Source organism: Temnothorax americanus, unplaced genomic scaffold (assembly GCF_048541705.1).
Source record: "Temnothorax americanus isolate GAGA-0224 unplaced genomic scaffold, ASM4854170v1 Scaffold3, whole genome shotgun sequence".
In the NCBI taxonomy this organism is placed as follows: Eukaryota; Metazoa; Arthropoda; class Insecta; order Hymenoptera; family Formicidae; genus Temnothorax; species Temnothorax americanus.
Genome location: NW_027509442.1, coordinates 2567836 through 2593690, shown reverse-complemented (window position 1 = coordinate 2593690; position 25855 = coordinate 2567836). Strand labels below are relative to the sequence as shown.

The window sequence follows — 25855 nt, the reverse complement described above, 5'->3', positions numbered from 1 at the left end:
ATGCAGATATGCAAATTTACGTTATTGCGGAAAATTGTAACTTTTTGATAAATGTGAACCGCGATAATAAAGGTCTTCGTATGCTAATGCTTTCAAAACTCGCGTGATGTTATACAATGTCACACTTTGACCCACGTGCGGAATTAAAGGTCAGATTAAAGGTGAAAAAAAGGTGTTCGTTTTTAGTGCCGTTTATCGTGCATCGCGCGAATTTCCCCGACGAGTGCATCGCCGAGCGCGCGCGCGCGCCCTTCGGCGAGTATCTATGTCATGGTGGCTCAAAGTGTACGGGTGTACGGGTGCGCGACAGAGAAATGCCACGAGGTTACGTCCGGGTACGCGCGACGTACGCGAGCCAGTCAGCATTGGCTTTCGTGCGCGGGTGCCGTTCAGAAAAGCGCAACAAGTCGAAGCGCCGGTACTCCCGGCCCTCCCGGCGTAACGCGAATATCCTCTTAACTTGGAACTTGAATCGCGCGATGCTCATTCATGCGTCTTTTTAAATTATATCGAAAGTACACACGTGTGTTGGAATCTAGCGAAATATAGCTCGGGACATTGAATCCTTTGGCACGGGATCGGAGCCCCGATATTTCCCATCTCGGTAAAAATACTGATAAAAAATAGTATCCGCTGTTACGAGGAGTGACGTCATTCGTAACGAATTCTAGTTCGTAATTGGCATTCCAGTTCCCGATTGCCGCGCAAGAGCTTTTATGCGGCGCCGATCTGTCGCCAGAAATCAGCCTATCGGTTATTATCTGCAGACTTCTATGTGTGCTGTACGTGTTTTTAGATAATAGGTGTACTTCTTTGAAAGCAATTATGTCACGAACCAGATTTGTAGCAAGACGTCATGAGAGATACGACCGGGAGTTACGCAGTCTTTAATCTCGAGCAGCTTTTAGAAACGCGACGTGAAGTCTACGCTAAATGATCGCGCAGATAAATATCCAATGTCAACAGGTTGCGAAAAAAAAAGATGACCATCGGTCAAAACTTTATTAGAAGTATCGCAGCTGATCGAGGATCGCGGATGAAAGGAGTCGACGGAGACGAGAGGAGGCGCCGCGAGAGTTCTAGAACGTCCCGTGTATACCGCCGAGAAAGCTGGCGTCGAAACTTAGCGAAGGTCGCGCGTCTCGGGACGACCCGAGAAGTCCAAACTGAACTTCGGACTTGCATTAAACTGCTGAAATTAGTTCTGATTGAGTGTCACAGACGAGAATTGATTAGATAAAGTAACGGCGATAAAATGCATTTCCGGCATGTCTCTCTTTCGCATCATTTGCCGGAGGATTATTCAGCAACTGTCAATGAACACGCGTCATGTTTACGGATATATATTAAAAAAAAGTCGATTTATCGCTCCAGGCTCTCCGCATCCCCCCTTTATTCGGCCCCCATGACTGACACCGCTTCGAAACAACAAAGCAGCGAGCTGTCACTTCTCTGTCAGATACTACGCACAATCAAGATCATGGATATGCCTTTGACGCACACAAAGTTAACCGCTATTACCACTTATTGACACGGGAGTGCTGTAATGCGGAAGAACGTGACCTTTTCGAACACATCTGTTTGACACTTTCGTATATTATTGACAGAGCGTGCACCGAGGATCAGCGATCAGCCCGCATTTTTCAAAACCGTCATTCGCGCGCCTCGAGCTACAATCTCGCGCTGCTCAAATCTTGGGCCTCGATCCGTCGATCGAATTTCAGATTAATAGGATCGGGCTTTCCGCTCGTCAGTTTGCAATGCCGTTGTTTCGTGTATTATATTACTTTCAAAACACCGAGTTCATTACGCTGATGGGTTAGCAGTCCTAAGTATGTAGTCCATTCGCACGTAAGACAACAACTTCAGCGAAACGACTTCGCACGCTTGTCAGACGTGCCGTCATAAACAAAAAGGTTAATTACTCACGGTAAACCGCCGTATTTCCCGAACGCTATATTATTTGCTTATTCTCGTACGATCCGCGAAAAGAAAACGAGCCAGCGAATCTTCAACCGGCACGCACCTCCTTTTGAAACTCCGACACGACAACAACAGAGAGAAAGCACTCGTAGCGATTTGGAACGCACGCCGGATACGCTATCACCGCAGTCGTAATGCCTCCGCGGTATTGTTCCCTTAACGTTGGCACACGATAGCGTAAAGAGAGGCAGCTTCGTAAAAGAAGTCCTCTCTCGTAGACGAGAATTGTGCAGATAAATCACTTTTCCGGAGCTTGCTTCACCTCCGAGAACCGTGTACATCGACCACTCTTGAAGCGGGGTTCAACGAGCGACGCGCGTTCCTCAGATCGACGCTCTTCAGCGGGCTGCGTGAAACGCAAGAATGACGAAGAAGCTGGTATCCACCGATCTACAGGTGCGTGCGACGCGAACAAACGCGTTTCCCAGAAAGCGTAGTAACGCCCCGAGAGGGACGTCATATGAGACGTAACAAAGGACACAAGGTATAACTATACCTACAGAAAAATACACGTCGGACGTATCGCAACGTTGGGCTGGTTGCGTCGTTCGAAGAGACCCGCAGCTGATGACGGACACCAGCGAACTGAGGCCCGCGCGAGTGAAAGGCGGAGACGGGAGAAGCGGCTGGACTGGTGGTGGCAGCAGCGGCAGCAACGGCAGCGGCAGCAACAGCAACCGCAACCGCAGCGGCAGCGGCAGCTACGGCAACAGCAATACCAGCGGCACTCGGGGGGTGTAGGAGGGCAAAGCCAGTACGAAGCCCTCTACTACCGCTACTACTGCCGTCACCACCGCGCTACCACCACTATCATCGCCCGCTACCATTAGCAGACGTAATCCTGGACCGTAGACGTAGATCGTGTGCGCGCATCCTCGATCGTTTCGTCTTTGTCTCTCTTATTTCACTCCGCTCCGCCTACCGCACGCGCGCGCGCGGGGGTAGTGAATGCTCGCCGGTGCTCTCTATGACGTCACGTGGAAGAACGCGGGGGTGGCTCTGAATGAAGTTCGTAGATTCGCGCAAGGATAGATTCGATCCAGCTTTCTCTCTCTTGAACAAGGAGCGTATAGGTATCGGGGGTGTCGATAATTAGGGGTTTAATTCGCTGGGCAATTGTGGAAAACCGGGGATCAGTCGAGTTCGGTGATCTGAGCCTAATGCAGTGAAACGAAACGAAATCTCGCTTTTTCTTTCGTTCGACTAACGAATATCTATCTTTGCGGTTTGATTTGAATCGATTTCATTTCGCAAAAACGCGTAAATTCTCGTTAGACCCCGTTGGGGGTTGTAAAAAAAGCAACTCTACCCTTTTCGCAGTAAACATAGATTGGAATACCGCGCGCGAGATATATATTTCATGTAGAATTGAGTCGCTTGCTCCTTTTTCACACGAAATATGTGGCGGAATGCGAAGCAATATGTAATATTAACTTATAACTTATTTCGAACTCAAACGCGCCATTTGTCTAAATTAAAAGGTAAACCCATCTTTCTGCGAAATATCGGAGAAACATTTTTCTCATAGTGAATTGCAAACTTTGTCACAGCGAGTCTCGCGCGCTGAATGAAAAAATTATTCGAAAATGAGAGGGAATCGTCTCCTTCTAACGCTTCTCGTTATTAGATAGACGTTATTAGATTCGTGAAGTGATTTTTCGCGAGAAAATTAAATCCCGTGTAACATCGGATACCGGTGCGAAACGAAATAAGATACGCAATTGTTCATTCCGGCAGCAAATGAAAGTACATCAGAGGATTGAATTGCTCCGCGGCTCGGAAAGAATCTGGCGAGGCAGGGCTCGTTCTCGGTCGCCAAGTGCCGCAAAGAGGAACGGGACGTCCGGAACACCCGGTGTTACCTCGGGAACGGCGCGGCGTACCGAATGCGGGGAGCCAGAGACACGCGTCACAGACAGATATAGGTATATAAACCTGTATATATTTCTGGACGCCCACGCGCCTCGCGTCGGGGAGATGGCCTGGACCAACAAGGCGGCGACTCGCCAAGTACTATCGATTTTACCCCGACAACCGCAGTCGTCAACCTACGTCAAAACCGGTCGGGGCCGTCGGGGGTGTCGCGTTTACGTTACGCGCTCGCGCTATTTCGCACCGCGTAACGAGAGTATCCCCCCCGCCGCCCCTTCCGCATTTCCCCGGTCCTCCTCGGCTGATTTGATCGCGAGGGAGAGAAATATTCACCGAGTGTTATTTATCGCTGAGTTCCAGGTGCCGCGCAGACGCGATGACATTACGAACGTCGCGCAGCGAACTTTTTCCCCTCCCTTCCCTTTTCCTTTTCATTTTTCCCCGATATCACAGATTGCGAAATAACACCCGCCTCGCCGAGATTTGCGGCGCATCGACACGGAATTCACGCCTTTTTATTTACCTTTCGGCTGCGAGAGGCGAAGAGCCGATTATCTGCGACAAAGCTATAGCGCTCTTTTCTTTTAACGTAAGAGAAACGCACGTATACAATACTTTTGTTACCACCGCGTAAGCTGAGCATGCTTTGATCGTGAAATTCTCAACGTTCGCCGGCCGTATATCGCGCATCTTTTGAGAACAGTTGTATCTTTTCGCGGAATGTGTTTCTCTCCGTATATGTTAAGTCGTTTATTTTTAATGTTCATCGTAAATAAAGCAATAAATACATTTTCAGCTAAAGGATTAAATTGGAATAATTAAGTATTAAGTATACGTATCAACAGCTGTGAAATTACTCGATCGTTCGTTAAAAATATTTCGCTCGATTGGTCCGCACAGGATCGCGCGGCGCGCCGGATATTCATTACGTTACATCCCGCATTTTAATCTCCCTATTGAAATGCGCATTACCAGAGGCGGAAAAACTGGCGACGACGCAGTGAAATGACATTTCGCAGCGCGCCGCGGAACAACCTGCGGAACAAACTTCAAATTCACGTTTAATCACGTTACAAAGGTCAACCGTTGACAAATTATCCCCGTGAGGAGATTGGAAAGTGACGGATGCGAAGATTACTGCAGCCAATCAGACGCGCATCGACGCGCGATGGCGGCTCACGGGGGATCCAAATAGTCTCGCTCGCAAATTGCATCCGCGCTGCAAAACGCCGCGCGGCATTCCTCGGTCGCGACGTGCCGCGCGCTGGCGAGTCAACTCTCCATGCAGCCGGGAGAGAGAGGACTTCGGACCTCGCGAAAGGCGAGTAATCGTGACGCGACGTGAAAACGCGGAAAGAGACGCGCGCGCATCCGGAAACGCGTGCCTGCAAACGACGACACTTCCGTAACTCCGTCCCCGCTGAAATACCGGCGTTGTTGCGCGGGGTCAACGAATTAGCGCGGCGAGAGATATCTCCCATGCGATCGCACCATTACAAGCCGTAATGCGGGATTACAGATCTCCTCCGCGCGCCCCTGGAATCTGTCTCTTGTGCCGGTTTGGGACGTTAAACGGCGCGATGCAACTCGAAATGCTAATATATACACGAAGAAAATATTGTAAAAATTACATAAAAAGTATATTTTCTTTTACAATTTTTTTTGCTTGTTAAAACTGGGATATAAAGACATTATGTTTATTATTATATATGAATTACTATATATCTATATAATTTATTATCTTTCGCTAATATATATATATATATATATATATAAATATATAAATTAACAATGCGTATTGTAGAAAATATGCATTGTTAATGAAAAATATGTAAGTTTTTTAATCTATGGACATTGTAAAAACTTCATAATAATTTCGCTTATATCAACGTTTTGATGTTGGCATCTAAAATAAGTATGTTAATATTGTAATTTTCACTGCATATAATAAAGTCCGCTTTATATGACTTATTAATATACGAGTAATTACAATCATCCCTTTGTAAAAAATACAAAATAACATTTATAAATATCATACTTTTCGTCATATATCTCAGGATAGAAACTTTATTTAAATTTTTATTACATTTTCTTCGTCCGTCTTCCTATATTAACCACATAAAACGTTCATTTAGATGATTTACACAAAGAGTGTAGAGTTTAAAAAAGTAACGCGAAAAAATGTCTATTGAGCGTATACGTGATGGAGTTTTAAATATAAAGTCGTAGCTTCGAGGTACGTATAATCTTCGATGTGTAATCGAATGAAATCGAGAAGAGAGCGACAAAATAGCGGAGCTATTTATATCGAAAGAGCACAAAGCAGATAAAAGCTGTCATACGATAAATTGAAAGTTGTTATAAATATCCGTTATGATCTCCGATATTAAAGCGGGTATTTTCATTGCATATATTTAAATGAGACTGCTCGATCTGCATTTTATATCGACAATCAATGCGATCTTTATTAACTTAAATATTTATCGATTGCTCTCTACGGGAATACGAGTTCTGATTACGTAACATAAACGATTGTAATATTTAATATCCACATCGATCGAGTAACCCCTTTTCCAAAGGCGGCTGCTTTAATTCAGTTCTCCTGAACAATTCAGTTTTCCTGAAACGTTGCGTGCGCACCCGGCTACGCATTCCACTCCCGTAATTATCTCGCAGCAGGCTAAACGAGTTCGGGTAGGAGCAGGTTTAATTGATAATACATTTTCGTTCAACGTAACGTAACGATCACGGCATAGTGATGGGGCCATCGATCGATAACGCTGCTTAGACAATAACATCGTAACTCGTAAATCTTAAAACAATAAAATCGTAAAGCCGCGTTTAACGAGACGAATTAGGCGAGTCATGATCGAGTAGTTACGAGTGCTGACATTAAAAACGCTAACAGACTATACTTGTCAAAAATGAAATAGCAGATATGTATGTGTTCGGAGAAACAGGTGTACTTCAAAAAAATATACAGGACGTCTCAAACTCATTTTATATATTAGTTTCCGTCTATTCGATACTTTTTGATCAATTTTATGTTTTTTTCCACACCGAAAATTTGGTTAAACGCTTTTTTATATTCCTTTTTAACTTTCAGTAATTTCAATTTTATTTTTGTCGAATAAATATCGCGATTCCATCAATCGGAATAATTTTCAATAAAAAGAATGTAGTGAATCTGGAAGATGCAAAGTATCATCGTTACATTATTATCATTGTACGTTCTAGACTAAAATTATCCGCAAAATAACTGGTATATAGTCATAACGTATATAACATTGAAATAATTTGATCCCCTTGTTCGCACAGGTATGAATTTTAAAGTGAAACATCCTGTATAGCATTGCGAATGCTCACAATAAACGTGCAATACTGATTCACGTTCCTCTAGAATATTATATATTCACAGCTTTTAATTCACGTTAGAGAGATATTTTACTGTAGTAATCGTGATTCCGTTGCGCGCGCGGTAAATTCATAAAGCCATAAAATCGGGGATTGAAACGCATTATTTCCAGCGAGTTGTTCGTATACGTGTATTATGATCGCGATCGCAATTACGAGTATTACGTGGCGTGTCTGACTCGTCGTGTCGTCGCCACAAAATAACCAATCCTCTCTCTCCTCCCCTGCAATATTCTCTCGCACGCTCCATCGTAATAGCCGGCACCCACGTTGAATACCACAGCTGTGCGCAGATTAAAATTCTATTAAAATGTACCATCCACTTTGAATAGAATGAGATTAAACAAATTGCGTGTATTATCCACTTGTCATTCTGAAGATTAATTCCTTAAAATTTGCAACATTCTCGATCTTTTTATAATTGCAGCGTCGGTATGTCATTTTTATTAAAAATAAATTAACTGTCATATACGCGTACGCATATGTGCATACGTGCATATATCTTCCAAAAATTCTTCAGGTGTATGCGCGCGTGTAATATAATATTTATATAATATTATATACATATATATATATATATATATATATTTTTACTCTCTCTATTACGTTTTTTTTATCTTATACATTTTTTATATATAAGAACATATACATATATGCATATTCTTTACTTCCATCTTACATATTCACATACACGCACAAACTTTCCTTCTGTCTTTATCTCTCTATTATGTCGTGACTCAATCTCTATCCGGCGATATGTATCAACGCGCAGGCAATGAGTAAGTACGTACATCGTCTTACATCGCCGCAATATGTGCGAGCGACGCGATATGCGCAACGGCGACAACGGCGTTACATATACTTGTTGACAAGGGCGCGATGGCAGTTAGGGAGAGAGAGATACGGTTGTCCGAGAGAGGCTCGACATATATCTCCGCCTCGGAGAGACGTCAGAGCGAGCATCGTTTCCGCGTGATTCAGATTCTGGCAGGCCGTGCCAGGCACTCGTGCGCACACCAGCAATGCACTATGCCACGAAGGTTTCCCGGTGTAATAATTCGAGACATTACCGCGCGTGACTCGGGCGAGCGGGCAAACTCGCCGTCCGGGTCCGAATCTCTCCGCGCGTCGTTGCGCCATTGAGCGAGCGCTGCGCGTTATCGATCGCGACTCCTATAATGGAGTTCAATTATGGTGAAAAGGACACGAGCCCGATATGAGAGATACGTTTATGATAGACCGAGGTTATCGACTGCGAAGTTCAATCGACGCTCGTATATATTACGTTAGCATTATCTAATATCTGCACACTAGGCCACCCGCGCGTACGAGCCAATTCCGCCAAACAATATCGCATTACTTATAGATTATGGATAGCATATGGGGGATATACGCGTTCGGAGAAATCACGCGTTTTCTCTGACCCAGGGTGCTTTGCGGGTCAGTCAATCACAACGCTCCCGCACCTTCGAAATCATTGATCGAATAAACATCGTTAACGGACCCGCCGAGTTTTTTTCTCGCAATTTCGACCCCTAACCTTTGGCCTTCCTTGCTATTTTCGCGCAGGAAAGTGGAGTGGCGTTCGACCAGCCGAGAGAATAAATACTCAGGGTGGATCAACGATCGTGAAAGACGCGGCGAGGAGCCAATGATTCGCCGGACGACTTCATCGGTGCGAGGTATGCTTATAGCATACGCCGCTATCGAATCGCTACCGGCGGATCTATAGACGCGCGGCGAGGAGTTGATAAATAATTAATCGCGCATCGACATGTTAAAGAATTTAAGTGGCGTATCTGTCGCGGATGTGCGCGCTACGCTGTCAATCCGTTTTCGCGCGAAACGTCATTCGCTGGCCTACATCGCTTCCCGGGGACCTGAACGCCGCGCGCGGCTTGGGAAAAATTGCCCCTACCGAGCCATCATCCGACACACGTGCCCGGGGCACACACACACACACACATACACACACACACACACGAGGCCTCTCTTTTACATACGTGCAGGCGGTAAATCCCGCGCGTCCACGACAGGTGAGAGACGATTTAATGTCGAGTGCGCATCGCACTCGATGCCTCGCGACGTGCTCACCCGCGATCGATCTGCATCCGTGCGTACCTATATCCTATGTCGATAGGGAAAGAAGTTGAATTTCAGTCGAGAGAAAATGGGAGAAAACAAACCGGTTAAAACGAACTCTGATCCTCGACGCGGAAGAGACGGCGAGACACGATTTTGTCGAGTGGATTATAAATATTTGATCGAAGTCGGAATTTTTATTTAGCAAAGAGATCTAATTATATCCAAACACGTATTATTGGATTACAGGATTTATTTCGCGTCGGTGAGAAGGAAAGAAATATCGACTCGCACACATAGGTTTAGAATCATGTAAAAAAAAAAAACAGCTTCTTTCTCTCTTTAAAGGCCTACAATTATAGGTCTACGATACGTGGAGTAAGAGTAGGCAGGATTAAGCTTTACAGCCTGTTGGGTCTTGATTGGCCAAGCGTAAGTGTAAGAGTAAGAGTAGGAGTAAGAAATAAAATTAATTTATTTCGCTTACGCCCTTACGACAGCTCTCTTAAACCGAAAATAACCCTCTTATGCCTATACTCTTACTCCCTTACTCCGCGCTTACTCCGTGTATTGTATTCGACGCTTAATAGATCGAATTTATCAGGGTACATGTGACGGTAGACTGTATAACTATGAAAAAGAAGAAAAATACTAGGGAAGACTGAAGAGCAACGTGCCACAAGATGCCATGCATATCGGAAGATAGATTTACTAAGTATGGTGTAACTCGCACAAAATTAGATTTAAAAAGAAACTGGATTACACACACGCGCAATAAAAATTAACAAGCACGCAAACAGCGGGAGAGGGTGGAGAGGAAGATACGAGCAGACTCGTGCAGTAACTATATATCTCACGGAAGATTGTGAGATATAGTTACTGCGACTGTAGAATCTACGACGGCACACGAGCTAAATGATGTGCTATAGCGTACAGTTACTACAAACGTTGCGCGATTTATGTATCACTAACGACGGCGTAGTTCACGGAAACTTTCCCATTTGTAACGTCAAGCCGGTCGCTGCGCCACGATACTGTGTGGGATAAAAAGTAAACGTACCTAGCAATGAAATATAGCTGCTCGAGGGAAACGTCAGAAGTCAAAGTTAGAGGAACCGGCGATAAATACAAGCCCCTCCTTTTCTCGGTTTATGTCGTTCTTCCGTCTACTTTGTTTACCTTCGTCTTAATGGAGACACAATATGTTGAAGCAGGATTCGCGGCGGGATTCACGTCGGACACGCGAAGCGCAGTTACCATCGTGTTTAACGCGATTGCATGTAGGCGACGTATGACTGCACGTTGCCAGACGCGCGCGATTCGCGTGTCTCGAGCCGCCCAATCCAGATAACACTCTACCGAGTGTGGGTGCACTTTCGCGTGCAACGAAATAGCGTGCTACCAGTTGCGCGCATATCCGTTTTTCCCGAATTTGTCGGGCGAGCGTTCTGCAGCCTGACCAAACAAACGAGTGTGAATGAACGAATCTGTTTCAATGAGCGCTCCGGATGGTACCGCGAGCACGAACAAGTTAACAACGTTCCATCTCCTGTCGGTGCATCAAAGGAAAAGAGACACGCTCGTTCGAGCTCATCGTTTCGAAATTCTTTTTCCTACAACGCGTATTTTAAAATCCTCCAAAAACCCTTAAGAGCTAAAAATAAATCCCTTAAATTTTCTCCCAATAATTAAAAGCTAATTTCAAGTTGAGATTAGAGGTAAAGGAAGGCTACAGACACTTTGGCTACTTCCGCGTTGTTCAGATATATTCGATTTTATAAAAATAAGTGACATAAAAAGACGTAATTAAATATATCATAATATGTACCACAACACGTACTTATACAAACAAAAAAGCAAACAGTTGGGGGCCAAATTATTCCAAGTCAGACCGAACGAGCCTGCAATGTAATCTACTGTGTATATAGCGGATAAATAAGATTTTAATATATTATAGATACATATAACAAGAAGGAGTAAATATTTATAATAAATATAATAAAAAATTAATTTATATTATTATAATATCTTAAATCAATACAATTCTCAACAATATTACAGATCTTTGCTTTTTCTTCCCAAAAAATTCCTTAAAATTTCTCCTAAACTTTTTATTCCCTTTAAAAATCCTCCGTAAAAATAAAAAAACTACAAATTTGAGAAAAAAATTTAATAACAATGATATCTTGTCTCTTCGTGATCATTCATCCCTAGCTCGGTCCGAATTTATTCACGATCGTGGATTTTTTACACAATTTCTTCTCTTTTATTATTATTTTTGCATGTGAAAGCGCGATCGCGGATCGTATGAATCGAATCTCGAGTTCGGGATGTTCAAACGTTTTATCGTTTTGCAGTCAATAACGAATCTATTACTAACGCAATTGATTTGTTAATTGGAAATAGAATTCGATCCAGAAATTCTACACTGTACAGAGTGTACATCAGAGCGTACCACCTAGGGTTTATTGTATTTTTCCTTCGATAAACTTTTCATATTTTACAATGATTTTCAGTACAGCCTGAGCCATACATAATTAAGATTTATTCTCAAAAGGTATCACCAAAGTTTGGTAATACCTTTCGAGAATAGAGATCTTAACTTTTTAGTCATAATTCGCCAAAGAACCTATATAATTAAGAAAAAATATATGTTCGAGGCCCTCTTCACGTCATCGACGAGTTTTTCGTAGAAAATCGCTAACTGTCGCGTGACGTCAAACGACGTTGATCAGTGCTAATAATCGACCTTGGACGGCAGAACCCCGATCTATTATCGTTCGAGTCATCTGCCGGCCAGCTCGATATACCGAAAGAGAGCAAATAACGATGCGGAAATACTATCGAGGGTGAACGCCGGTTTCAGCGTGACGCCGGTAGCCTGAATCAACTGAAGGACGTGCAGGTAACAGCCGACAAAAAAAGGAAGGACGTCTCGACAGTTGTGCCGACAGCTGTGTTGGCTTGACCTGTCGCGTCGAAAGTATGAGTCGACCTACACAAGTACCCAATAATTCGCCCACTTTCTCTTGACTGAATGACCACTTGTCACGCACTTAGACAATTTGAAACCGTTCGTAGGAAAGATGTAATTGAATATTCTATCTTTCTTGCATCTTAGACATGTTTAACGTCAAACATACTAGCCGCGAGAAAAACTGGACGAACCGTGAACGGTTTAAAAGCTTAGATTCACGTACAAATATAAGAATATGTATAGTTGAATTTCAAGTTCGTAAAATTTTTTTGATTTTTTTGTTTTTGAGACCGTTGGAAATATTAAAATTGTCAGAAAGTTCGTTTTATTTTGTGCACTGAAATGATTAATTCAAAATGAGACTAAATCAATTGATAAAGGAAGAGTAAAAATGTAACGCTTACGGTGTCGCTATACGGTGAATTGATAGCTAAACTTTTAACTTATTATGCATTATCGAGCGTAATTCTATATATAAGAAAAATGTATTTTTTTAAATAACTAAATAGAACTTCTCTGTATCGATATTATATGAGGTACTTAGTTACATCAAATAAAAATAAATCACACATTTCATAAATTCACAAGGAAACATTTCTGTTCGCTGAATTTCTCTCCTCTTAATCCCAAATTAAAACGCGATATTCGTTATTCATAATATTAATTTGCAAAGAGCTTTAAATCTACAATTTTCGATATCTTTGTAGTTAAATTTAAATTTTAAAACTCTCAGTAAATAAAAATCAAATCTATATGTAGAATCCGATTAACGATTACATTGAAGTGTGCGCCTCTAATTAACGCATCAGAAAAAAACTTTATTGTTCACGCTAGTAAAAGCCTTGCCGCGTTCACGCTGATAAAGACTTCGTCGCTCGCCGTTTAGTATGCCGACGGGGCGACGTTTCGAATCGCGCTCGGGGCACCCCGCGACTTCCGCTTACGCGTCGGTGAGAGGTGGCCGAGGAGAATGAAAATCGAAATGAATATTCGGCCTTCGTTCGAACGGGACGCGCGGTACGGTCGTAGGATCGTCGTCGTCGTCGTCGTCGTAACTGGAAAACGGGGTCACCGTGTATACGCGAGTAGGGACGACGTCGTAGAAGAGCCGAGGATGTCCCAGTTTCGTGCCGCGAGGGTCGTTGCACCCGACCACCGTCAGCCGGTGCTGCATCGGGTGCATCGTCGGTTATGTACGCCGGTTGCGGAACGGGGGAGGGGGGGGGGCAAAGGGAGAGGCAAAGGCGGGGGGGGGAGAGAAAAGTTCGATTTCGCGATCGCGCGCGCATCCGGGAATCCCCGACTCGTCATTGTTTTCATCACTTGACGCATGGACAGCGCTGAAATGCGAGTCGAAAAATGAAAATAAAATGAACGAGGAACAAAATGAAATGTACATACGATAATTCAAATGATAAAATGTTGCGACTGAAATAGAGAACAAAGAGGCATGGTTGGGAATTTTGAGATATTAGAAGCTGCTTGAGATTAAAATATTATCTTATCTTGAATAAGATTTCCCACATTTTTAACCTTCCGGTTAAAAAAAAAAAAAGGAAGATACTGTGCCATACACGTACCACGCAAACTGTATATCAGATTACCGTATAGATTTCAATTTATCTTTTGCTTTATTTTGCGTTTTATTTTCTTCTATTGTCCCTTTATTATCGTGCTACGGCATATTTCGTATAATCGTATGTTGTAATAGAAAACAAGACGCTGCAATCATGTCGAAAACGTTAAGTAAAGTGCGTCAGATTGAATGATAGAAAGACAATGCAAGTTTCCCTCGCGCTGCACGCAATTCACGAATTTGCAGAAAATTAATTTATACATCAGATACGGATGTTCGTAATTGAAACATATACGCTCGTCTGAAAGGAAGGAACATAAAATAAATCGATGTAGAAACTATTTCATAGCTATTCAGATTTGTAGATATTCTGTATATTTATGATTATGATCGCGATGTAATAACATGATGATAAATTTCCTTTTCGAGTTCGCGACGTCTACATAAATAAAGGTACTTAACATCTTAAAAATACTACGCTTGGAATAAAACCAAGGGGAAACTCAATTTATACTTGACCCATTCTAACGTCTTTCAGCTTCAAATTCCTTTCTCTCGATATTGGTATCTGCCGAGTTTATGCCGTTGAGCACTTTGAGTATCTCACTTATCGATAACCCAGGATGCGAACAAGAATCGTCGTGCCGTTGAAGCTGACGCTGTCTTTGAATTAGCGGGAGGAAAATATTATGCGGGATGACTGCGTGCACCGCGGCGACAGACTTTTCATCTGAAGTTGAAGAGAGACGCGATAAGTCCGAGATAACCGGAATAACGAGACATCACGTCTCTAATCTCGTGGAGCGAGTTGAAAAAGAAAATTTTAATCCGCGGCTTCTTTCATATACATAAGCCTGAAGCCTCTCCCTGGATATCCCATGCACGCTTTTATTGTTTGTGCATATAGAGATGGGCCCGGGGCTGGTATGAAATAATAGTTTAGATAATCTACGCGTAGATTACACATATAAACGAGACTAGGATTGCTGTAGACTATATAATTTACGTGGTTTCTCTACGTGGGAATATCGGGCATAATGAGAATATCAACGTGCACTTCTTTCTCATATAAAATGTAAACTACGAGAAAGGAAGGAGGGGAGCAGGGGGGGGACGACTAGGAAATTAGCCCGAACCGCTCCTAATTTCCACTCTTTACAATTACATACATACGTAAGAGATACACCTGTTAAATGTATTATGTTCATAAATATATCATGTGATTTATGAATAAAAAGAACTGTTTAAAAATAAAGAAAAATGGAATAATTATCATTGATTTTAATACAAGATGTTACGAGAAAAGTAAGCTATCTCTCACTGCATGAAAATAAAATATTCAGACGAAAATTTATTGGTAAAAAATATTCATTTTCTCAAAATTAAAAACCGGATTCTTCTTAGATGGATCACGTATCTTCACGAGCTCATACAAGAATAGTTCTCTCGCAGATGACGTAAGGAAACATGCACAAATGAGAGACGATGAGAGAAAGAGAGAGAGAGAGAGAGAGAGAGAGAGAGAGAGAGAGAGAGAGAGAGAGAGAGAGAGAGAGAGAGAGAGAGCTAAAAAGCGCAAAGAGAAACACGAGAGCTCGCTGATAGCGAAATGGCAGTATCTGACGCGGTTTGAGGGGGAAAAAAAGGATGCTCGAGAGACGAAACGAGGCACCTCTCTCGTATATAAATTTACTACCGCGATATATGCGTACGCGGCTGGCGTGTGTGGATGATCCTGGGTGCGCGCGTGGTGTAGTAACGCGAGCGGTTACGTATGCGCGAGCAACGCGAACCAACCGTGTGACGTCATTGGTCATTGATCTTCGGTGCGTTGACTAGCGTTCGCGCTGATAGTACGTCCCACTCCCGTATCACGTGTCGTACTCTTCCCTCCCTCCCCGACCCACAATCCCGATTCTTGCGGGCAGCTTATCGCGCGGGCTCTGCCGTAATTTTTCCACGTATATATGTATAACTATCTTTCCAGCCGGATAATTCCCCGGTCGTAAACACGTCCTGATTCGCCGAGGAGTCGCGCATTTAAAAGTAAAACGCGCGCGCGCATCCGTTTCGCTATCACGAACGTGGATACACACACAAATCCGTTTGCCTACTTTTCCCTAGAATTGCCAGAGGATTCGACATTAAAATTTCACGCGAATTGCGCGAGCGGCTCTCCCGCGTGTGAAATTTGGAAGGGAGAAATCAACTCTTGGATCTACTACTGTTACGCAATCGTTTTGTACAGATCTCGTCTTACGTTTACATATACGCGACACACACGTGACACACGTATATGCGCTGATCGAATATACACGTCCTATTTTTAGAGATCAGAATTTGCAAAACTCTTTTATGCCAAAACTGGTTTTATAATTACGTGACAGTCGCGCAGCTGCGTGCGAGGCACACACGTTGCGACATTCATCGAAGTCCTTGAACTTCATTTTATTAGATCTTCGTGATGCAACGCGATTCGCATAATCGACAACAGTTATAATATTAAATACGATTATCATAAATTAGCATACAACTTTTAACCCGTGCACACATGCCGAAGTAGGTATTTCACCGTGATATACAATCAGAGGTCAAGACTGAAGTTATAAACAATTTTCACGATATTCTCTGTTATAAGATACCGGAGATAAGATACCGGGAATTTGATCTCTTCATCTGTCACCTGTTAAATAGTTAAATTAACACAGCCAGCATATAAAGTACACTTTTCTGTATACAGCAGTATTGACATGGCAAAATAATATTCTTTTTTTGTTAACGCAATATTTTATCCCATATACTATTATTTTATCTCTAAAAATAGTAATAATACTTCTAATATCTCACGCAAAAATATTAAATTTGTAAAAAAAAAAACATGGCATTTTACTTTAATTTTAAAGAAATTTAGATTGCGATATCAACCGCAATGTTATATCGGAGGTATTAATTGTCTAATAAAAAAGCACAATCAGCTCCATCGCCTAAATAGGAATGTAATCAGGCTAAATTTATAAACGAGATATGTTGTACTTTCGTTATCTAGCGCTTTTGGAAGTCTGAAAATGTTTCTTCAAGCGAGAAATGGAAAATTTCTGTCGTCGCCACGAGTTCGAGAGAATTTCGTGCGTAGGTAGGATCCGTCCCTAAATAAAAATACAGCGTTGAAAGCAAAAGCAAAAGCAGAAGAGAAGATCAGATTCGTGGTCGCATAAGGAAGGAAAACAGTTGAGATCCACACAAACGGCCGTTAAATTAATAAATTAACCGTCACCGAATCATTGACGTCACGTTAGACCGGGGTCACCTCTGTTATTTTCGCAAAATACGACTGAGCTGATGCGATGGCGCAGGAAGAGAAGGGATGTGATAGGGGAAGGAGAGAGGACAGAGAAAAAACGACATCGTATCGACTGATTTGTCGAGAGACGGGCGGCAAGGAGAAAGGAAGCGAAAAGGACGGGGCGCGCGAACGCGTGGGGGACGGAGAAAAAGGAGGATAATAGAGGGGGAAACCCGAGGGGGTTTCGCCAGGAAACGCGGCGACCTTGCCGAGGTTAAGCAAACCCTTGATGGCTACGTCGACCAAGTTCGCGCCGGCTTCAACGCGATTCAACTACCGGAGTACTCTCTCGGTCATCATCTGTTGCAAGATCATGGGGCAGAACATTAATCCTGTTAACAATGATGATAGAAATTTTCCGTTACTCGTTTCGCCGAAGCGGTAAAGAAACTCTTATCAGGCTTCCAAACGTGCCGAACAACGAAGGCGGAGAGTAGGTATACTGCTTTAGTTTGAATGGATTTCTGTTTATCAAAAAGCCGACGAAGACGGTCACGTATAACAAAGCGAGTTATTCTATATAGATATTCATGTAGTTAGCTTTCAACTAACGTGAGATTATCTCTTGACGATTAAATTTGCAGTACGGTTTAACTATTAGGTATACGCAGAGACGTGCGATTCAGTTAAATTATGTTTATTAGGAGAGCATACATCACTGGCGTAGCGATTACGTTACTTGAAGTAATTTTGCGAAATTATGTGTGCGTTCCTCGCGTTAAATAATTTATTATAATCGCGTAATGCAGACAAAAATTACTTCTAGTATATATTAACGACTTTTTTAATAGAAAAGAAAATAATCTCAAATGTTGAATAAATGTAAATCTTATTTATAGCAATTTGTGACGTTTCAAACTCCAAACAATTGTGACACCATATAAATATGTAACATACAAAGGATAAATATGCTACATAAAATATATGCTGCACAGTGGAATGATAATTTATTTCGCGATTGCATAACAACTGGAAACGATTGGATCGCTCGGAGCGCAAAGTATCGAGACATCTCGAGGGCCCGTTAAGCCTCGCGCGACGAGAAAATGTCGCGGATAAGTACGTTTGTACGTGTCATCGACGGACGAGCGCGAGCGGCGTAATTCACGGGTAAATCTGTTCTTCATCCGCGCCGGCCGCGCTATTATAAAATTCTCCCATTTTCGTGCCATTAAGTAACTCTATTTATGCATAACAATGCAGCGTGCGTTTTACATTGGTACGACGGCGACAAAGCCACGTGTGAATTAATCGCGCAAACATCGTTAACATCGCGCCGCGCAATGCAACGCAACGAATGCGCTTTCGTCGTATAAGCATCCCCACATTTCCCGCTCGGCGGATTGTTTCGTTGAGCATTATAATCGTTGAACGTTAAAACGCTAAAAGCTCTGCGCGCCACACCTTAAGACTTCGGCTTTAAAAGAGCCGAGTTCAATAATACGTAATACTTTAAGGAGCTTTGCCAGGATCGCACTTTCGACCTCTCGTTCCCTCACAAATCTTCTCCTTCCCTCTACATGCGCACGTAGAATCCCGTCACGTGAGTAAGAATGCACGTGAAGCTATGCGAAAGAATAATGATATATGTTGAAAATTTATCGGCATCTATACTAGCAGAGTTTGGAATGTCTCATAAATGTATAATATTACATATAAATACAGTTTCGAAGTGAAGCACGGATTTTTTTTTAACGTCAATGATTGAAACTTAATAAAGACACAAAAATTAAATGTGGAGATTATAATCTTAATGTTCTAAGAATTTCAGTCGAAATTATACCTGTCTCGATTCACTTATCAGTAGATATAATATAATTCATTCATTAAGATAATTAATATTATTTATATCGGCGATAACTGAGTTTGATATTTGCAGCGTATGATTAAAAAAAAATTCTTTTGTATTATAGAGAGCTCTTAATATTTGATATTATTTAATATTTGATTTACGTAATCTCTCTAAATTAGAATCTTTTTTTTATATCTTAATATTGGATAAGTGCCATCTTCAGCAAGATTTTGATGGAAAAATCTCATTAATCTTGCAACTATTTATATTTTAATATCAATAGCGTAAATCTGAGTAAAACATTACCATATTATCTGCCTTGAATTAACTTTTTATTAAAATAAAATCGTACATGTGGTAAATAAACGCGTATTATAGATAAGATTCTTTATCGAATATTTTCATACCCATTATCTCGTTATTCATTACATTGTCACTTACTTAAAGCATATATAACATTATCGCGACCCGTGATATTTCACCTTTGACTTCTGCTAATTGTAAGCTAGTTACTACCTAACGTCAACCCCGATACCTTATAAAATACGATTCTATGTCTACGTAAAAGAATCATCCTCGTACACAGCACAACATGGAGCGAGAGTCGCTTTTCAAAGCGTATAGAATATCGACTTTTCCTGATTTCATATTCTAGCAATCCAAATCGTTGATATTAATGATATGCAGTTTCTCATGAAATATACCAATTATACGTGCAATTACGGCTGCATTTGTCACACAGATTTTATATATAGAGTAATCGGAAAGTGTAGCTCGCACGATTTATCGTTGTTGCTTCATGTTAACAAATAACATTACGATACGCATTAACAACCTTTGGGCTGTTTGCTCTTTATCGAAAATATATAACCTCGGTATATCAGGTCAAATACGGCAACAATGTAATTAACGAACATTTAAACATTCATTAATTTTGAAAGATTGGTGATATTGTTGTTATTCACGAGCACGATTTTTCTCTCGGTCGTCTGCGCAAGTGATGCAAGCTATTTACGACTTCAGAAGTCTGGAATTGTAGACGATTAAGCATCGCGTGCAATTGCAGTAATTACATTATCTTTAATATTATTATGCATTATATATAAAAACTTTCTTATCATTTGAGTATAATTTAAAAAATATTATGTATATTTTTTAACGAAACTATTCGAACGTCGTTGGATCGAAATGATAAGATTATTACTGAGCTATTTAATATTTTATCGTGTAAGTTTTTTAACTTCTATATAAATTGCGTGCGAGCTGCGCGCGCCGCTCGTATTATCTAATCGCATAAATACAAAAAAATGGAATTAATAATTTCTCGGTAAAAAATTTGTATTTTTTAAACTTTTTTTTTTTACGTAAAGCATTTTAAATATTTCGAACTTGAGTGATTATCCGAAAAGCTTTCAAGTGAAAATCGGTTATCGCATGAGTCTCGCAAAAATTTAAGGTTTTTTAAATTTATGATTTTCGTGCCGAATACTCACGATGATACAGACCCATGCATATCGATACAAAATATTTACGCTTTGTCTGCCGATTTTCACATTGTAGATATCTTTTTCTAAACATTGTTACGAAATATCGGAAAGAACCTATCGCATCCTGTGTCAAAGGGTCAAAGGGACCAAGAGTCAAAAGTTAACAACAGGATCAACATGTTTCTTTAAATCTCTTGTGCAGTTCTTCTAGCGATTACGTTTCTCCAAAAATAGTCGCCGTGCATATTATATCAAGCCAACGCGGCTCAAGCGTGCAACGATATCGGCGCAGAATACGATTATCGCAAGTTACAATTATCAGCGACATTGTGTGCTTGTTCCAATCACATTCGTCACGATATCTTTAAGGATATTTTTTAATTTTTATGAGCAATTACATCTTGTATTATTTTTGGATTAATTATACGTCTCTCTATGCGATTAAACTCTTTCAAACGTTTGACTTGTCCAATTTACAAAACAATTTTAATATAATGTCAAGTGCAAAAAGATATTCAAGAAACTATATGGTCACTTAAGAGCAATTTTGGAAATAGAAAAATTAAGAAATCAGAAAACAACATAATGTGCATTATAGTGGAGTTAAATTATAGAAGATTTTAAATTTACAATTATTTTCCAAAATTTATAATAAATTTCAATTGTATAATGAATCTTTAAAACAAAAGATTTTAGTAAATTTTTTTCATATATGATTAAAAAATTGTCTCTAATTCGATCATTATAACTAAACTTGAAAGAAAAATAATAAAAAGCGCACTGAGATCGGACTGTATGAAAAAAAAATTAGAAGAAAAAGCAGATAAATGTAGGTTCTTTTGATCCAAGAATAGATTAAAATAGTTCACAAGATAGATTCTATGGTTTGCCTCGGAGCTGTTAAAACCGAGCTGAAGAAAATTACTCGACAACCAATTAACGAGTCTCCTCCTCGTATTAGTAACGAGTCGAAGAGAAAGAAAGAGAGCGAGAAAGAGAATCCCGAAGAGAATCCAGTTTGTAAGAGGGCAGCCTTGTACAACCTCATCGTCACCATCCCTTTTACGAGACGAAGTAGATGTATCTGACCGAGGTTGATCGGCGACCTTTCGGAGGAAAGGGAAGCCCATGATCGAACTCTCGCGCGAAGAGAGAGGTACGGCCAAGGACAGGAAACAACGAGAGAGAAGGAGCGGTATCCGTATTCGAAGGATCAAGTGGCGTTTCTCGTTTCTGCGAGAACGGCGCGCGGCGCAGCGCGTGTATTACCCAACCGGATAAATTTACATTCACGAAGCGCCTGGCTAACGACTGACGTCAAACAAACTATAAAATAAGCCGCAATTTTTTTGCGGCCGAGCTCATTAGGTACACGCAAATTAATTTCACGATCAAGTCCGCGCGTGGAATAATACCCGCTCGCCCGATCGATGCGCATAGACAAAAGATTCACTTTTTATTGCTTAAATCGTTCCAATTATTGGAATAATTTCGGATGAAGAATTGAAAATACACTGATCTGAGATTCATGTTTTTAAAATCGAGCGTTGCCCACGGTGTGGAGATGTACCTTCAAGTTACTGCTGAATAATTGCTATTTCCATAATGGAAATAGCAATTAGTCAGCAGTAAGGCTTTCAATTAGACGATAATTTTCTGTGATAACAAACGGCGGTATCGCGCATGAAAGATAGAACTTTATTCATTATATACTGCAACTTATTATGTGATTAACGATAGTGCGCGAAATCATAAAGTTAGACTGGACTACGATCGGTAGATTAATTTAATCTCGGCTAATATCTGTGATCTTTTAAGTACTATTATCTCTCTTCTGCGCTTCTCTATCTTTCCCTTTAAACAATTTCTTTAAGAAGTAGAAACTCCCAATCTGCTAAACAGATACGTGTAAAATATTCAAACGTAATGTTACGAGTAGAGCAAAGTAAAGAATACAATTTCAACAAGTTTCTCTCCGAAAGTGTTACCTTATGAATTAAGACTACGCTGTAACATAAACCTCGAAAATGCGAGAGGGTGCTCGATTCCGCTTCGTTTTCACGTCGGATGGAATTTCGTGACAGACATAAATCTCGAAAATGCGAGAGGATACTTGATTCCGCTTTGTTTTCGCGTCGGATGGAATTCTGTGACAGACACCGAGAAGCTACAGTAAAAGGGTCTGTGGAACATTCCTGCGGATCATCGACCGCTTTTCGCTCGTCACACATGCACACGCTTCGGTATTTCTTCACGGTTGACACCTCTCCTCCGTTTCGGAGGGTCGTTCGATCACGCGTTCTGTGTGTGCACCGCGCGCGAGAAAACGCGTTCTCACGAGTTAAGGTGACCCACTGACACACACGAAAATGTCGCTAATGTCTAAAATTATCGTAGCGCGTCCTCCATCTGTTCCACGAGCCAATCCGTAAACGCAGTGGGCGAAAATCGTCGCGTGTCGGAATAATACTCCGACGCGCATCAACCTCCTATATGTCGTTTGGTGTCACGTCTGCGTTAGGGACTTCGATCTTTAAAGTTAAACCGGAAAGAGTGCCGGCCGAATATAAGTAAGTATCAAAGAATCCACGATAATCGAAACACACCATATTAACTCGTATACTCGGAAGATATCCGTTATTCATAAAAACGCGGGTCGTCTCGCTGGGAAAAAAACCTCGTCGAGACATGAAAAATTCCAATATAGAATTGATATAGTCACGATTGTGTATCACGTAATAAAGATTCTGCGAATTCAAAATCTTCGTTGCATAATATTTTATGTGAAAAAAAACTCCCTGACGTAGACTTTTATTGACAATATTCAAATAGCCACATTACTTGGTAGTCAATCGCGATTATAACTTCCCGAAAGAAACGCAAATATATCGCGGCGTGAATCGTTATAAACGCATAAAGTTCATTACTGCTACATTATTTGTCATTTAAATTATTATCTAATAATTTTCGCAGGACATACAAATTGACGACTGTAAATTACACAGTAACTTGTGGATTTTTTTAAACATAGTTCTTAAACGACTTGGCAAGAAAGCATCAATGGAGAGAACTTCTAATTAAAATACTCCGTGCGTCACTATTTATCCGATCAGCGCGATGTAAGAAACGACCGCAAACATGTATATTCGATTATCGATTTAGTCCGAAGCCTCGTAGTTATCCGGAGGTCCAGTCTCTACGGTTGAAAACTTCAGCTTGCGTAACTGCGGCGCACACAAACGCATGAATGTTGTTGACGCATATGCGATTATCAGACTTCCGTCCAAGCGAGCTTGGCAATCGGTATCCAGAAAGAAAAAAAAACCGAGGACTAGTCGTGGGCAATAAGTTTCAACGTGGCACAAAACAAACGTGGCGTAAAATAAATGTCGCAAGATTTATGCCGTTAAGAAACAATGTACGTATAATGTGTAAAGCATAATTTCTAACTAAAAAAGAAGGAAGAGAAAAAAAGAAAGAGAGAAAGAGAGAGAAGAGAGAGAGAGAGAAAGGGGAAATTTGAATTCTTATCCATATATATAATTTATGCAGAAAATTATCTCTTCGTAAAATGGACTGATTGTTATTTACTAGAAATCTTTTTCGAAGTAAAATTTACATTTAAATTCAACATTTGAATACAGTATTTCTGTGTTTTTTTTTCCACCAGACGATGTCTAATATTCGTCCTGAAAGTTACGTAATATCATTTCAGTTTCTTCAAGTCAAAGCAACATTAATCATAGTAATATTCACTGGAAGTCTTTCCAATATTCATCTTCAGGACTGCCAAAGGCATTCGCAGTCACTCGTGCACTTTTTTGACGAGAAGAAGAGAGTTAAATATCTCTGTTTAATGATAACATATTTTGATAAAACAATTGATAATAATGTATTATTTTACAAAAATATGCACTGATCAAAATGTTTCCTTTCATTCGAAATATTATCGTTATTATATACCGTTATTATCGTTCCTCAATCAAGAAATAACGGGAATAATAAATTATTTCATGCAAATTCGTGTTGGAATCACGCACACATGTCTTCCTTCGATTGCTTCCTTTTAAACAAACACGAGGCACGCAAACGCGCGAATTGGTAATAGCCCAATTTTGCTGGTGGGGAGATGACTAATGGTGAAAACGTAACGTCGCAATAAAGCGACGCTGCGGCACCGGAGGCCAGAGACACAGACGTGTTTCTGGTAACGAGGAAGTCCCGAAGTAAAACAATGGCACCCGGTGCACGTGCATCGTGGAATCTCTAAATGCAACAGGATGAAAGCTGGCCCAGAGACAAAAGCTACTTCCGTCTCCGAGACTTTATTCGGTTTTTCTCTCTTTCTCTATATCTCTCTTGCTACTCGCTTCCCGTGTATCTCGTGGTAGTCTGCCATCAGGAAACTTTCGGTAACCGGTTTCCGCCGTCGCGCGAAATTGTGACGGCTTTATGGATCCTGCGAGACCCAGCATGCAATTTCCCCCCCCCCCCCCCAATTTACCCTGGCTAAGCGTAACCGAATTGTGCCGTGGCGCTAAGCGACGTGCCGAAATGTAAAATGCGTATATTGCAAGGAACATTATGGGGTACGTCTAACATGATAACGGCGTTTCTTGTGCGCCGACATAATCTGCATATTTTGAATCGCTCGCGTTTATCGCGTTTGTTTTAGTTGCATAATTCGACGTCATGATAACGTGAACGACGTGCAAAATGTATGTCAAATTTTTCTAAAAACATCAGTGATTTTTTTTAAATTATCTAACTTCCTGCAATTATTATAGACTGGAATACAGAATGTATTACAGAATATATTTTTATGGATAATACACGTATCCTATAATTAGTTATTAAGTAAAGTAAACATTACGTGATCCAACAAATTTTGTAATATTATTATTGCATATTTGACGTAATATCATATAAATAGATATTTTATTTGATTTTAATACATTAAAAAAAATTTTTAATCGTATTTTCTAAACTTATATGTCTATTTCTAAATTAGTAGAATTATTATCTCATTGTTTGTCGGTATAACTGCGTCAAGTTATAAAGACGGTGAAGTATATTGCGCATTATGATTGAAAAACGTAAAAGCAATCAGTTAAGTTTCATTCAAACTACGCAGCGTAGCCGTAACAGAATCAGATTGCCTGCCCCGCCGTAAACAACGTGTCAAAGTAAGACGACGTCTTGTTCCACTACCGTAAACACCTCCGTGAAAGGCGACTCCTTGAGTTTCATTTTGCTTGTCATCGTACGTGACGGGACGATTTCGATGTACGACCTCTGGTGCAACAGCCTCGATCTTCAACAAGTAGCA

The 25855-nt window shown here is 41.0% G+C and overlaps 1 protein-coding gene across 5 annotated transcripts in view; it reads right to left on the bottom strand.

The window, feature by feature from the left end:
* The window catches only part of LOC143900533 (terminal nucleotidyltransferase 5C), a 117437-nt gene that overhangs the window by 13546 nt on the left and 78036 nt on the right, over positions 1-25855 (bottom strand). Inside the window, exon 1 of one of the 5 annotated variants that reach the window (XM_077411986.1) lies at positions 2484-2563. The exons of 3 other annotated variants lie outside the window; for them this stretch is intronic. The gene's annotated coding sequence lies outside the window, so the exon portion shown is untranslated. Of the gene's footprint in view, positions 1-1929; positions 2435-2483; positions 2564-25855 lie in introns of those variants that run through there. One more of the 5 variants, XM_077411988.1, reaches the window with a different exon arrangement.